The following is a 14,031-nucleotide window of genomic DNA, read 5'->3' as shown; positions in this document are numbered from 1 at the left end:
TTATATAAAAAAAAAAAAAAAAAAAAGACCTTACTAATTTAAAGTCTACTTGTAACTAAAAGTTCTGTGGAATCTTTTTTTTTTTTTTTTAATGAAAATGAAGGTCCCAAAAGTAAGGGCATACAACTCTCATTTTTAATACTTATTAAAAGGGCTCATTTTGTTATTCAGTAGAGTGGGTCATAAGTTTAGGGGTTTTTGTTTGTTTGTTTGTTTGTTTGTTTGGGTTGTTTGTTTGTTTGTTTGTTTGTTTTTTAAGATAAGGTTTCTCTGTGTAATGGTCCTGGCTGTCCTTGTCTCACTTTGTAGACCAGGCTGGCCTAACCTTGAACTCACAGAGATCCGCCTGCCTCTGCATCCCAAGTGCTGGGATTACAGGAATCCTTTGAACTCAGGATCACAATATTCATTTTGTCTCTTGACATACCTTTTCACAGAATATGGCCTTTCCCATATTTAAGATTTGAGTTTAGACATCCTTTCATTATGTAACTTGGCTCTATATTCAAGATCATTTTAGTGTTGATGGTCTATTGATGTATTTTACACAACCTGTAGTTTAGTTTAAGTGCCATTTAATAACATATAATTTAAATTATGGCATATTCATTTATTTGTTCTTTTTATTAAGAAAGATTAAAATACTTAAATTCAATCTTCTCATCACCTTGTTTATGATTCTATTTTGGGGAATATCAACTATAATTAAAATTTTTTAAACTGTCTGTATCATAAATTTTGTATTACTTAGAAAATATCATATGCATCTTTTATACATAGATAATCATGTAGAGCAAGCTATCTTGTTAGGTAGTCATATTTTATTTAGTCATATAATAGGAAAGCTGGATGTGGAAACAATTCAAGCAAATGTTGTGCGTATGATATTTAACTGCATATTTAATATTTAAATACATTTTTAGTTTGATATGTTTTATTTCCCTGTGTATGACTGTTTTGCTTGCATGTCTGCATGTGCACCACCTGTAATCCTCACTTAATATTTTGATAAAGATTTCGCCTGAGTGTATATTGCATGTAAAAATCAGATCTTCCTTATGCGAAGAGTAATTTTATGATCAGATTACTATTATTAATAATAAAATGGTTTAATTTTATAGTATATATGTGTGTTTTAATTAATTAACCTTCCAATAAAATATGGAAATAACTGTTTTCTCCATTTATTTTCCTCAAGAAATTTGTTATTAATACTTATTAACTTGTTATAGTTATAGATGGATTTAATACCTATTCTCTTATACCAGAAATTATTGAAGAAGAAAACATTTAATACAGCCCAAAACAAACCAAACTAACATTCTTTGAGACCCACATCTTATATTGCATAGAATGCTAAATTCAATTATACAGGTGATATTAATAAGAGAAACTAATTTGTAGACTTTGAAGCTATGTAAGAAGACATAGCCACATTCATCAAAGGGTTTGTTTGTGAGGATGAAGAAAATACAATGAGACTAAGAGATTTTTAAAAAAAAAAAAATAGTGCAAATCCTGGTGTCGTATAGTAGGTAAATAAACTGAGAGGAACAATTACAGAGCGGAAGTTGACTGTGGACATGTAGAATTTGGGAGATCTGTGATATGAGTTGGATTTGACATATGAGCCACCCAAAGGGTTTGTAGTTTAGAGGGAGCATAAATGTCACGATGTGTATGTGATATTCCTCACTGTGTGGATACGTCTTCAAGCCACGACGATGAATGGGATTATAAGACATCTGTAAATAGTAGTTGTGCCCTAGCCTTTTCGGTTGGTGAGTTCAGATTTAAGGTTTCAAGGTTACCACAGAAGGTAGAGAAATAATTTTCTAAGGAGCTAGGGATATAAGAAGAAAATCAAGGACAATATGATGTTGTAAAAAAAATAACAAAAGATGGTGTTCAGAAATCTTCTGTGGAAAGAATGACAGAGGAATATATGTTGGGTGTGGTAAAGGGAGAGTCCCCTACGATAGACAGGAGCAGAGACAGCATATAGTAAGGTGAAGACTGGGTGACCTTTGAGAAGCAAACCTCCTCATGCTCATGATGGTATTATATCCTCTGTGCTGCTTTACTTGACCGTTACCCTTTATCCAATCCTGTTCTCATGATCCTAAAGCCTCAGCCTCCAGGGGGCAGGGATTACAGATATGCACCACTCTGCCTGGACCATGGCAACTGTATTTATTATTTACCAGAAAATAGGTGCCTGGTAATGAAACTTATGTGTCCAGAATACGTTGTCATGAGCTGGAGAGGTTATGGGAATGAACACTTACAAGTGTGGTGAAATTGATGAATCAGTCACACCCACAAACTGATATCAAGTATTTGGTTTCTACTTTTAATGTTATGAGATTACAACATAATCATTTGCTAAACATGTTAATAACACCTAGTAGATCAAGGCAACACTTTGAGAAACCCCACTAAGAATGGAAGAAAAGTGGTTTTTCCTTGTTTGTTTGTTTTATTTTTTCCTTTGTTTTATTTTTTCCTTTATTTTTACACCATTTATGGTGTAACCTGAGAGAGACTTACAATGTGGCTAAAAATGACGTGAGGTATGGAGCTGTAAGAGAGACAGAGTGTTGAGGTTGTATTAGGTTGCCTTTAATTTCTCATGTAATTAATAATTAGAGACATAATTTTGTTTATGAGTGAGAAATGAGTTTGGTATTTAAGTTTTGTAATATAAAAAAGAGAATAAAATAAAAGTTTTCTCTGGAGACTGAAATGATAATATTTTTAGTATGAATAAGTGAGGTGCTAATGAAGAAATTGCTCATTTCATCTGACCTTAAGCAACATACAGTTTGAATGGCACTGAAATAAAACACTGTCACCAGGACTGGGTAGATGCTGCAGTGCTTGAGAGTGGTTGCTGCTCTCCCATGGGACCTAGTACAGTCCTCAACACCCATGCTGGGAGTAACTCACAGCTGTCTGTACTCCAGCTTCAGGTAATTGAACTGGGGGGTGGGGGTGACACCAGCATTGTTTTTTGTCTTTAGCAGTCACAGCATAACTGGTAACTGGGAAGCATTCAGGATGTGGTCCTGTTGGAAGAAGTGTGTCACTGTGGGCAGGCTTTAAGATTTTAAAAGCCCCTTGCCATTAACAGTATCCCACTCTCAGCCTCTTTGCTGATCAATGTGTGAATTTCCAGCTTTTCCTGAATCTGTATCTTACTCTGCCAATTACGAACTCTAAACCCTTGAAACCATAAACACGAATTAAATACTTTGTGATTATCGTTGGTCCTGGTGTCGAGTAACTAAGACATGCTCTTACCTGCTTACATCTGGGACTTAATTTGAGAACATTAAACCTGGATATGACATTGAGAACCATTCTTTCCTCCTATACATTTTGTACTTGAGACACCTAGGCCTGTTAGGAGTGCAGTCGTTTACAAAACGACTTGCTGCAGTCCAAGAAAGTGAAGCTAGCTTACTTACTTTTAGTTTTGTAGAAAATAATTTAGAATTATTCTATCAGATGTCTTTTCTACCTTCATGTTCTCATAGTAGACAATTAAAATATCTTCTTTCTAGTTTGAATGTGGTATCAGAAAAGATAATAGAGGCTGCATTGCGCATGCCCCTTCCTTTCCAGCCACCACCTCGGACACTAATGTTGATGCCTAAGAAGAGCCGGATTGCCATCTATGAACTCCTTTTCAACTGATGAAGTGATGATTGCCAAGAAAGATGTTCATATGCCCAACACCCCGAGCTAGCAGACAAGGATGGACCCAACCTTTACGTAATGAAGGCTATGTAGTCTCTCAAGTCTCAAGGCTAAGTGAAGGAGCAGTTCGTCTGGAGACGTTTCTTTTGATCATTTGCGAATGAGGGCTTCCAGTATCTCCGAGACTACCTCCACCTACCTCCTGAGATCTTGCGCACCACCTTGCGCCTCCGCAGCTGCTGAAACAAGCAGGTCTAGTTCCAACGGTTCAGTAGGTGAGCGACCTGTAAGATTCACAAGAGGGGAGGCAGACAGAGACACATACAGAAGAAACACTGTGCTTCCTGCTGCTGACAAGAAAGCTGAGGCTGGGGCCGGCTCAGCAGCCGAATTCCAGTTTAGAGGGGGCTTTGGCCACGGACGTGGTCAGCCACCCCACCCCAGGGAAGTGGGACGTTGTGTTGTGTTGAATAAACTTCACATAAAATATGAGAAAGGACAGACGCTCAAAACTGTATTTTATCTTGAGTGTTTGTTCCTTTTGTGTGTGTGTGTGTGTGGTGCTATATATTGAACCCACAACATATAGAAAAGACACTTTTCCTAACAAGGATGGTGGGACTGGGGGGGGGGCGGGAATAAAGGAGGGAGCTTCAATCGGGATGTAAAGTGAACAAATTAAAAATAAAAATACTAACTGGACAGTAAAAAAAAAATCTATATGAAAACAAAGTAATAATTGTAAATTTTAGAAATGTCAAGTAAGTTACCGTTATATTGTAATATCAAATTAAAATGTACTTTTTGTAGTAATATACTTAGATCTTTCACTTGCTCCAAAAGAAAATTATAAATAGCTTACTTTAAAAATAACCCTTAAAATAATGTATACAAAGCTGGGCGTGGTGGCGCACACCTTTAATTCCAGAACTCTGGAGGCAGAGGCAGGTGGATCACTGTGAGTTCGAGGCAGCCTGGTCTACAAAGCGAGTCTAGGACAGCTAAGATAACACCAGAGAAACCCTGTCTCGAAAAAAACAAAAAACAAAAAACAAACAAACAAAAAAGATAATGCATACAAATCTGAATAAAATGTATATAATGGGGGAACTAATAAGTGTTACTTTCCATTGATATACTTGCACTGTCTGTAACCAATGTTAAAGCTCCCAAGCACAGTGCATAGACACAAATTTGAATTTAAAGAACGTTATTATTGGACTCACATTTAAGGCTGGAAATTTAAAAAAGCTATTCTTTCAAAGAGAGGATCTTGATGCATATTTAATTATGACATGACTTATATGAAGTAAGAAGAAGGCCCAGAAGTGTGTTTAATTTTTTTGTTACAAAAGCGTCCTGCAAGAATAAATAGGCGAGGAAATAACCTGCTCGACGTAGACGTAGTATGATAAAAATGCCTTGAGCTCCCGTCGTTGTCTGGCCCACCCTTGGTGCTTTCCTTGTTCTTCACTAATGAGTTCTCTGACTCCTGTGCCATCCCATGCACCTATGTAGGGAGAAGAGTGGCTGTGTGTCCTCCACTTTATCAATAAAAGTCAAGGTCAGTTGCCTAGCTTTTTGCTGCCAAGCAATTTTTTTCCCTCTGAAATGGAAATTTCACAAAGGAGCTCAGGCTGGGATAGAATTCTCACATCAAAACCCAGAGTGGTTATTTCCTCTAATATAATTTATTTTATATATTGTCCTTTTTAGTGTTATAGTATTAAACCTTTAAAAATACCAATGACCATTTTAAATAAAAATATATTATCAAATTATTAATCAGGAAAAATACAAAATACTATCGTGAATCTATACATTTTAAAGGTCATTACTCCAAAGATAATGTTTTTGCTTTAGGGAAAGTATTTTAAATTATGAACTATACACAAGTAAAGCACATTCATTAAATAGTTGTAGACTGTGTGATGCTGATTTTATATATTCAAACATGATATAGAAATAAAACACTGCCTACTTCATATAGATACCTGTGAAAAGGTAATATCTCTATATTACACATGAATATAAAATTAATAATAAATAATATGAATGGAATGTGTTATGCAAATATCAAGTAAAATTTAAAAACAAGGTTTTTATTTAATTTAAAAATAATCTCAAACTACTAACCTTAAATTAGTAGGTAAAACTCCAGTATTGGAGATGACATTTGGATAAAAAAATGAAGAAAATATTTTCTTAATAACTGGAATAAAATTTCAAAGAAAACAGATGCTAAAGTGCCTTTACATCTTACTTGTTTTTGTTTAAAGTAATAGAAAATATTTGCAATTTAGAACATTTTGTTCCAATGTATTTAGTTGAATAGCATAGCTAATTATAATTATTATCTTTCTTGCTGAAGAGAAAGGGTAAATGAAACACCCACACAATATACAAATAAATTTTGAGAAAGACAGTTTTTAGTGTAGCATATGAAAACTTACTTCAAAAAATGAAAATTTAATTAATTAATTTCTCTTTTGCCAGGATAGAAGATTCTAACGCTGGCCTTCATGGCTTCACCTTTGATATAGTTTTGAGAGAAAAAAAAGGAAGCATATTTATCCAAACCTTTCTTCAAATTCCACCTATAGCAGGCATTCCTACAGTGAACCTTTACGTTTCACCATCAGAATACCCAACACTGGCTCCATTTGGATCCAGAGTTGTACTCTCATCCTGTCTCTTGTCTCTTGCATTTCACCACAAACATCAAGAAGAAAGCAGACAGTTCCTCAGGATTTTGCTTGAATATATCCAGGTCTCTTACCTAAATATAATCATTTCTGAATAAATAGCAGTTTTCCCCTATGTCATACCATCTGCCAATTTCTAAGGTGAGGCCAACAGTGCCATGTATATGATGAGTTAGTTTTTAATCTCCCTTATATATGCCTATCAGCTGTCCTGAGCTGCATAATTAATATTCTCTGAAAGGTCTGTCTGTTCAAGCCAATATAGACCTTCTCATAGTACTTAAAACTCTTTCAGTGTTTGTTCATTATCAGTTACAAAGGAATGTTACATGTGTAGTAGTCTGAAAGGGAAATGTCCCCTGGAAGAAGCTCGTGTGTTGGAACACTTGGTCCTTTGTTGATGGCTCTGTTTGAGAATGTTCCAAACTCTGTAGAAGGTTGAGTTGAAGTGGAGGAAAAGGGTTTCTCAGAGTAGCCCTCGAGGCTTCATAGCCTGGCTTCACTTCCTGCTTTCTCTGTTCTTCCCAAGTGAAGATACATAGAAGCTTCATAAGGTTTCTAAAAGTCAGACATCTTAGCTGTGTTACAGCTAGCATCAGTGTGTGTATGAGGGTTCCTTTTGAGGCCCATCAGTGACAAAATGTTCCTAACTTATAGTTTCCAGAGTTGATGACATTCTTTGGATTTCAGTGACTTCCCTGTAATGTCTGCCTTTGGCTGGCCACTTGATAGGTCTTTTTATTTTAATTTATTACAATTTATTCATTTACATCCAGAATGTTATCCTCTCACTTTTATCTTTCCTGCCTCACTCTCCCTCCATCTTCCACCCTATTCCCATCCCCTAGATCTCTGAGAGAAGGAGTTGTCCTCCACCACCATGTGACCAGAGCCTAACAGGTCTCAAGCTGGTAGCTTGCTTCCCCTTCCTCTGCTTGCCCCTAGGCCTCCCCACTAAGGCTTTCATAGACCTTTGTAAAGACATGGGCTCATCCAGAGAAACCAGGTTAATCTCTTTGTCATGAAAAATTGTCATTTAATAACAAACAAATATTTTGAATCTCAGTTTTTGAACACAAGGCTCTAGAAAGCTTTGGAGAGTCACAGAGGAGCCCATAATGGTCCCATAGGCAAATGAAGAGCATAGAACAATCCATGTCTGAAATGATTCTAAGATCCATGTAATTTTGGAAATGGATTAGCCTTAAACTTTAGATGTGGTGATGTTGTTGCTAATAAAATAGTACATATTGTTTAGTTGGGTTAACTCTACATTACAGAAAGATTTTATATTTAAATGCTATTATTATCAAAAATGCCAATCATTACTTCTATATTTTGTGGGGATAACATATTATGATGATTTTCAGAGGCCATTGTTTTAAAATAATTTTTATTTTCCTGAGACCTCTTTTTGAAAAACTAAAAGCCTTAAGCTAAAACACAAGTCATGCAGAAAAGTAATTTAATAAAATTTAGTTTATGATCCAAATCATGGTTTGAGCCGTAAGAAATAGCCTATGTTTAATCATCTTGACCTTTAAAAATGGAGATTCCATATGTTCAGCCTCAAACTTATCATACCTTGAGGAAGAAACACACAGCCCCTGAAATTCTTAGGCATCTCTTTAGCTCTCTGAATTCCCTCCAGGCATTTTGTTATTTCTCAAAGCAACAAAACACGTTTTATTAAATATGCCCTTGTTTAAAGAGTATGTACTGCCTCCTGAAGAAGCAGAGGAGCTAATGCAAGATTTTTCTCTGATCTTCACTATGTTGAGAACGTGTTAATTAGTGACAGTGCATAATTTGAACAATTGATTCCGACAAACTTCTTTGTAACTCTATATTTTTAAGATTCTGACAAGTTCCCTTGATTTGAAATTAAATCAGTTGCATCCTAAGACACTCCAAGTAATGAAAATTCCCATCAATTAATGTAGAAATAGGTAGCTTGTTCAGGCATGGGTGACACATCATTACCACTGAGTCTTTCCTTAGGGTCAAGTATGTCATTTGTAATTCATTAACATAGCACACTTCTAAAACCCAGGGTTCCATTATTTTAATAGTATATTAATTTAGAGGAATGCATTAAACCAATATACATGCAAAGAATGATAGTTAAACCAGCATTTTTCTCACCCTCTTTTCTCCTTGACACCCTGCTGTCAGCTCTACCACTACTTTGGCAGACACAGGTTGTAACTACTAACACTGTCAGCTAAGTCTTACAGGTGCAATATTTAAAGCAAAATTGTGAATTATATGTTTTTAATATTTGATGGCAAAGTATATGAGTTTAAAGTATATATAAAGAAGTAGCATCAAATCTTAAAAACACGGTCACCCAGAAAAGTCCCATAATAGTTTAATTCCATGTCATCAGTTCTAAATATATGTCTACATGAGCAACAGTAAGTGAACTCAGCAGGTTGTAGTGACATGCACGAAAGGGTGTGTATATGTAGACAGCTATGCTAATTAATGAGGAAGATGGAATAAATTTTCAAATGCATGGGGGAACACAGGAGTTGGAAAAGGGAATGGAAAGGGTGTAGATGGTTTATGTATGGCACTCATGTATGGGGCTCTCAAAAAATTTAAAAATGTAAAGCAATAGTAAGAACTAGCACCCAAAAACAAATACAAAGTTTGCAAAGTGCTCAAGCCACCATTTCCTATTCTTTATAGTTTAGAATTATACACACTGTGCAGTTTTAGTTATGATATCCTGTAGCCTTTGAACTTCTAAAACCAATCTTATTTGTTTGTGGTTTTTTTTTAATGTTTATACCTCCCTTTAAATCCACCTACTCTACATAGGAGAGACAAAGGGGTTGATGGGAACAGGAGAAGTAGACCTTCTTAGACTCAGTTCCTTGGAGCAATTTCATTGGCCTGGTTGGCAGGATTCCAGCAGACCCATTAAACAGCTAACCAGCAATTCCGCAAAAGTGACTGCAACCCCATCCCCAGAACCAGGAGCAGCAGCTGGAGCCTGGAAGCACTGGCTGGAAGGGCTCTTTATAGGAGTATCTCAAAGGGGAGCAAAACGATGTCAAGACAAAAAAGCCAGCCTCTTGTTCTGGGTACGTGTGTGTGTGTGTGTGTGTGTGTGTGTGTGTGTGTGTGTGTGTGTGTGTGTGTGTATCCTCTCAGAGTCCATACTAAGATGTTTATAAGATGGCAAAGACCATGCCCCCACAAAAGGCAGTTTCTCCTTTAGTGGACAAACATTTGTTCTCTCACAAGTCTGTTTCCAGTAGAAAAACACCACACATCCTCACACAACTCTGTTTTACTTCCCACACTTGAGATCAAAACAAAAACATATTTACCTCTTTAATATCTTGTAAGGAACTACAGAGGTCTAATAATTAACTCAAAAACCTTTCCCTTAGTGATCTTTAAACTGTATTGGGGGCATAACAATAACAAGACCACATATTAAGTATGGACTCAGTTATTTTCCTCAAAGAAAATAATTTATCAAGTTATATATTACACAGTGATCTCTGAACTAATAATTAAAATCAGTAATATCTACATTTTAGGAAACAATGCTCTAAAATGAATATACTACCTCCAAGGAAAAATAATTACTTAGTTTGATGAATAAGAATTATAAAAAACAAACCCAACAAAAGTATACTTTGGTTTAACTTGTTTTAGTTTAAAACAATGTACTGATTTTAACCCTGTTTGGATAGGCTGGGCAGACTCTAACATGACTACCGGTGTGATTCACAAGTTATCTTTACACCAAAATATATGTATAGATAAAAATATTTAGTATATATTTGCATTATCTGGTATAAAATTATCTATTTTTAAAATTATTTTAAAATTATTTATTTATTTGTTATTTAAATTTTATTTATATAATTTATTCACATTACATCGCGATTGTTATCTCCTTGCTTGTATCTTCCTTTTCCCACCCTCCCTCCCTCTTCTGCCCTATTCTCATCCCCTGGACCTCTGACAGGGTTCCCTCTTCCTCCACCATGTGATCGCAGCCTATCGGGTCTTATCAGGATAGCCTGTACTCCCTTCCTCTGTGTGCCAGCAAGGCCGCCAAGGGGAAGTGATCAAGTTAGGGGCCACCAGAGTTCATGTGAGAGGCAGTTTCTGCTCTACCCCCCACCCCTCCATGAAGAGAATGAGCTGTCCTTTGGCCTCATCTGAGCAAGGGGTCTAGGTTCTCTCCTTGCAATGTCCTTTGTTGGTGCATCAGTTTTTGCAGCCCCTACCCCCAGCCCCAAGTCCTTGGTGGTCTCCTTGTGGAGCTCCGGACCACTCCTGGACCTTCCATTCCCCAGATTTTCCATACAACTCTCAGGGCTTTGCCTGGAGTTCCACTGTGAGTCCTCGTATCTGTCACTATGCCTGGCTGGGTGGAGTCTCTCAGAGGACATCTATGTTGGGCTAATGTCCACTTATAAGTGAGTATATACCATGCTTGTCTTTCTGGGTCTGGGTTAGAAAACTGTTTTTGCGTGATGGAAAAGCCATGAATCTTTATATGGAATATTCAATTAAGTTATCTCTCCCAATTCCTTCTGGATGTGAGTGAAAGTATTCTTGAACAGTTCTGAGTTGCATACCCAAACTCTGAGATGAGCTGTCTTTCTGTCTATCTTGATTACTCTTCTCTATTAGGACCTCATGCTCTTAACACTTCAGGAGAGACATCAAAATACCACAAGGTACAAAAAGCCTTTTACATTCTAAGAATAATCTTTACCGATAGCAGAGAGAAGTTAGGCTATGGATTTTAAAAAAGGTTTAATTACATTTTTTATATTATATGTATGTATATATGTCTGTGAGATGGTGACAGTGGAGGGCAGAACAAGGTGTCAGCCTCCTTGAGTTGGAGGTACACATATTTATGAGCTAACAGACTGTGGGTGCTGAAAACTGAGATCAGCTCATCTGCTGGAGCAGTAAAGTATGAAATTTTAACTCAGAAGGAATCAGTCTCCTGGGACGAGGAGAAAGGGCAAATAGCATGATGAACATCAGTGAGAATATTATAACTTGTCTCACTATAGCTTAAGAATTATTTCTAAGAGTATCCTACATCAGATATGACAAAATAAAGAATAAAAATATACATTTAAGTTTAATTCTTAAAATGAAATCTGAACTAGGACCTTATGATAATTAGCAACATTGCCCTGGTTCTATCAAGGGAAATTGAATGTAAGTTCAGACATTTCTATGTCTATTCAGCTTTTCTAAAAATGGGGCACTCTGCTTTGAACCTCTCTCACTGGATTCCTGTTCAGGAAACAGGGTTGATAGAATGGAAGCTGCAGGCAGCTGTAAGTAACAGTGAACTCAAGCAAATGTTAGGAGAGCTACTTCTTGCCATGTATACACAGTGGCGACCTTTAGAGACAAAAGGTTCCAGTTTTCTCTCTTTCAGTACAGAATAAACTTCCTAGTAGTGCTTCGCAATGTTAACATTTGAATTAGTTAATACTACTTAGTTGGTAACATAGAAGACAATTAGAAACTTTTCCCACAGCCTAGAATATTGACATAACACTGACCTGCTTCTTTTGGTGTGTTCCCTAGGCTGCTGACACTGAAGTTGCTTGTGTTTATGAAAGCTGTATATCAAGACAGCTCATGTTTTCAAGTTTACTGTTCACAGTGGCAGGCTGCAGAGAAATGTTGCACAGTGTATAAAAATAGTATTTCATGATTAATGTTTACCCAGCTTGTTAATATAAGTTATTATAAACTAAGTGCATTCATCGTTATTGCTTACTAATGGGCAAAACAGCTTAATAGTTTACATAAATATTATAAATGATAACTCCTTTTACTTTGAGATGGTTTGCTTAACACATTGAGTCTTCACAATAGAACAATTTCCACAATAAAGCAATGCTGAATGAATTACCCTAAAAATGGCTGTAAAGTGCTTTGCCTCACTTAGCACCCACTGTCTTTATGTGTAGGGCATAATATGTGCCAGAGCTGTATCTAACAGTAGAGGGACTGTTTTGTATATACAAAGTGCTAAATTCAAGGCCTGTGGTCCTATCTAGAGCAATACAGAATAAATAAATGAGACTATAATGTACCAGGAGACAGTATGCTGGAGAAGTTAAATACAATCTTTCGGAAGTCTATTTTCTGAAATCCAGACCAGTTATTTTAGAGGGTACCCTTGAAGAATAATAGGTTTCCACCAGTTGGAATAGTACCCAGTGATTTGACAGTCAAATATATATTCATATGAATAGCACAGTAGAGAAAACTGGATAAATCTTCTCATGTCTCTTCATCCAGCTTTTCATTGTCTTCATAAATGTCTGCTCTTGTGTCATTAACTCTTTCAGATTTGTTCAAAATGAATTGAAAATAGAACCACAGAGACAAGAGGCCATGAGAAATATCTAAACAGGTAGGGCAAATCCCATCATTCTGTGAGCTGAGCCAATCACAGTTAGTAAAATGAATAGTACTGTCAGATTATAATCCTTAAAACAAACAGAGGAGCTTACAACACAGAATCTTTCTAACCAACTCATGAAAGAACAATTATCTGCTCTAAGCTACACTGTGAGAAACCCAGAAAGCCTGACCCCAGCTAGAAGAGAAATCCCTTTCTTCAATGCTTACTTAAATATCTGAATTTTTCACCATAATTATAAATGTTCATGATTAATCAGAAATCACTACATGCATAGATTTTAAATCCTTGAATAAACACACTTGTGAAAGTAAAGAAAATAAATGCTTTTAAAAACTGCTGACATATTTGGTAAGAAAGAAAAGAAGTTGGGTACCTAAAAATAACAGCCAATAGCAGTCGTCAAATCAAGCTAATGTGAGACAACTGTGAAAGATACAGAAAGACCATGAGCCTAGACAGTTTTTAAACTCATTTAGCTTTTTACATTTCACCAATTTTACAATGGGTAACAGAATATAAATTATAGAGTAATTGCTGATGATATTTGTTCAAATAAAACATTCAAGATAGCTTGACAAACCATAAAATCAAGATGATACACATAAGGACTTTATAACATTTCTCCACACAGAGTATATTATTTCTATTGCTATTGATTATTTATATATTTGAGTTTATAAATTGTATTTAATAAATTTTACTTGTTCAGGCAATTCCCAATGTTGGGTTCCCACACTGTCTTTGTCCAATGCCTACACTGCCTCTTACCATCATCTTCCTATACATTTATTTTTAACCATTTGTTTTCAGGGAATTTTAAATACCCTGGAATTGTGGGAAATATCACAGAAGATATCCATATGCTGTGTACCATTGTCACCTTGTGGTTTTGAGATGATAATAATCAGAACAGTGACATAAATGCAGGCCACTGACTACAGATGCTTTCAGCCTTGTGTTCTGGTGTTACAAGACATGGAGAAACAGACATATAAGCTTCCTTTCTAGGACATAACTTCTACACTACCAGAATATGTTGTGTAGGTTAAAGGGGATAGAAAAATCCATCAACAGTCCCATCCTAGCTATGAACACTGTGAGCTAAAGTAAGAACCAGCCTAACAAGATATACCAACTAACTTAATAATAGCATGTATGTTGTGGGCATAACCACTTAGTTTTGAA

General features: G+C 36.1%; 1 pseudogene across 1 annotated transcript in view; it reads left to right on the top strand.

Annotated features, from left to right (window-relative positions):
- LOC311585044 (small ribosomal subunit protein eS10-like) overlaps positions 1-12,110 on the top strand; it is a 206,219-nt pseudogene extending 194,109 nt beyond the window's left edge. Inside the window, exons 4-5 of the transcript in view lie at positions 3,628-4,216; positions 11,997-12,110. The product of the transcript in view is annotated as a small ribosomal subunit protein eS10-like (transcript). The remainder of the gene's footprint in view (positions 1-3,627; positions 4,217-11,996) is intronic.
- Positions 12,111-14,031: the final 1,921 nt, after the last annotated feature.

This window comes from Acomys minous (genome assembly GCF_964271855.1).
Source record: "Acomys minous genome assembly, chromosome: 15".
Taxonomy (NCBI): domain Eukaryota; kingdom Metazoa; phylum Chordata; class Mammalia; order Rodentia; family Muridae; genus Acomys; species Acomys minous.
Note: the sequence above shows the minus strand (reverse complement) of the source record. Positions and strands in the feature narration are given on the sequence as shown.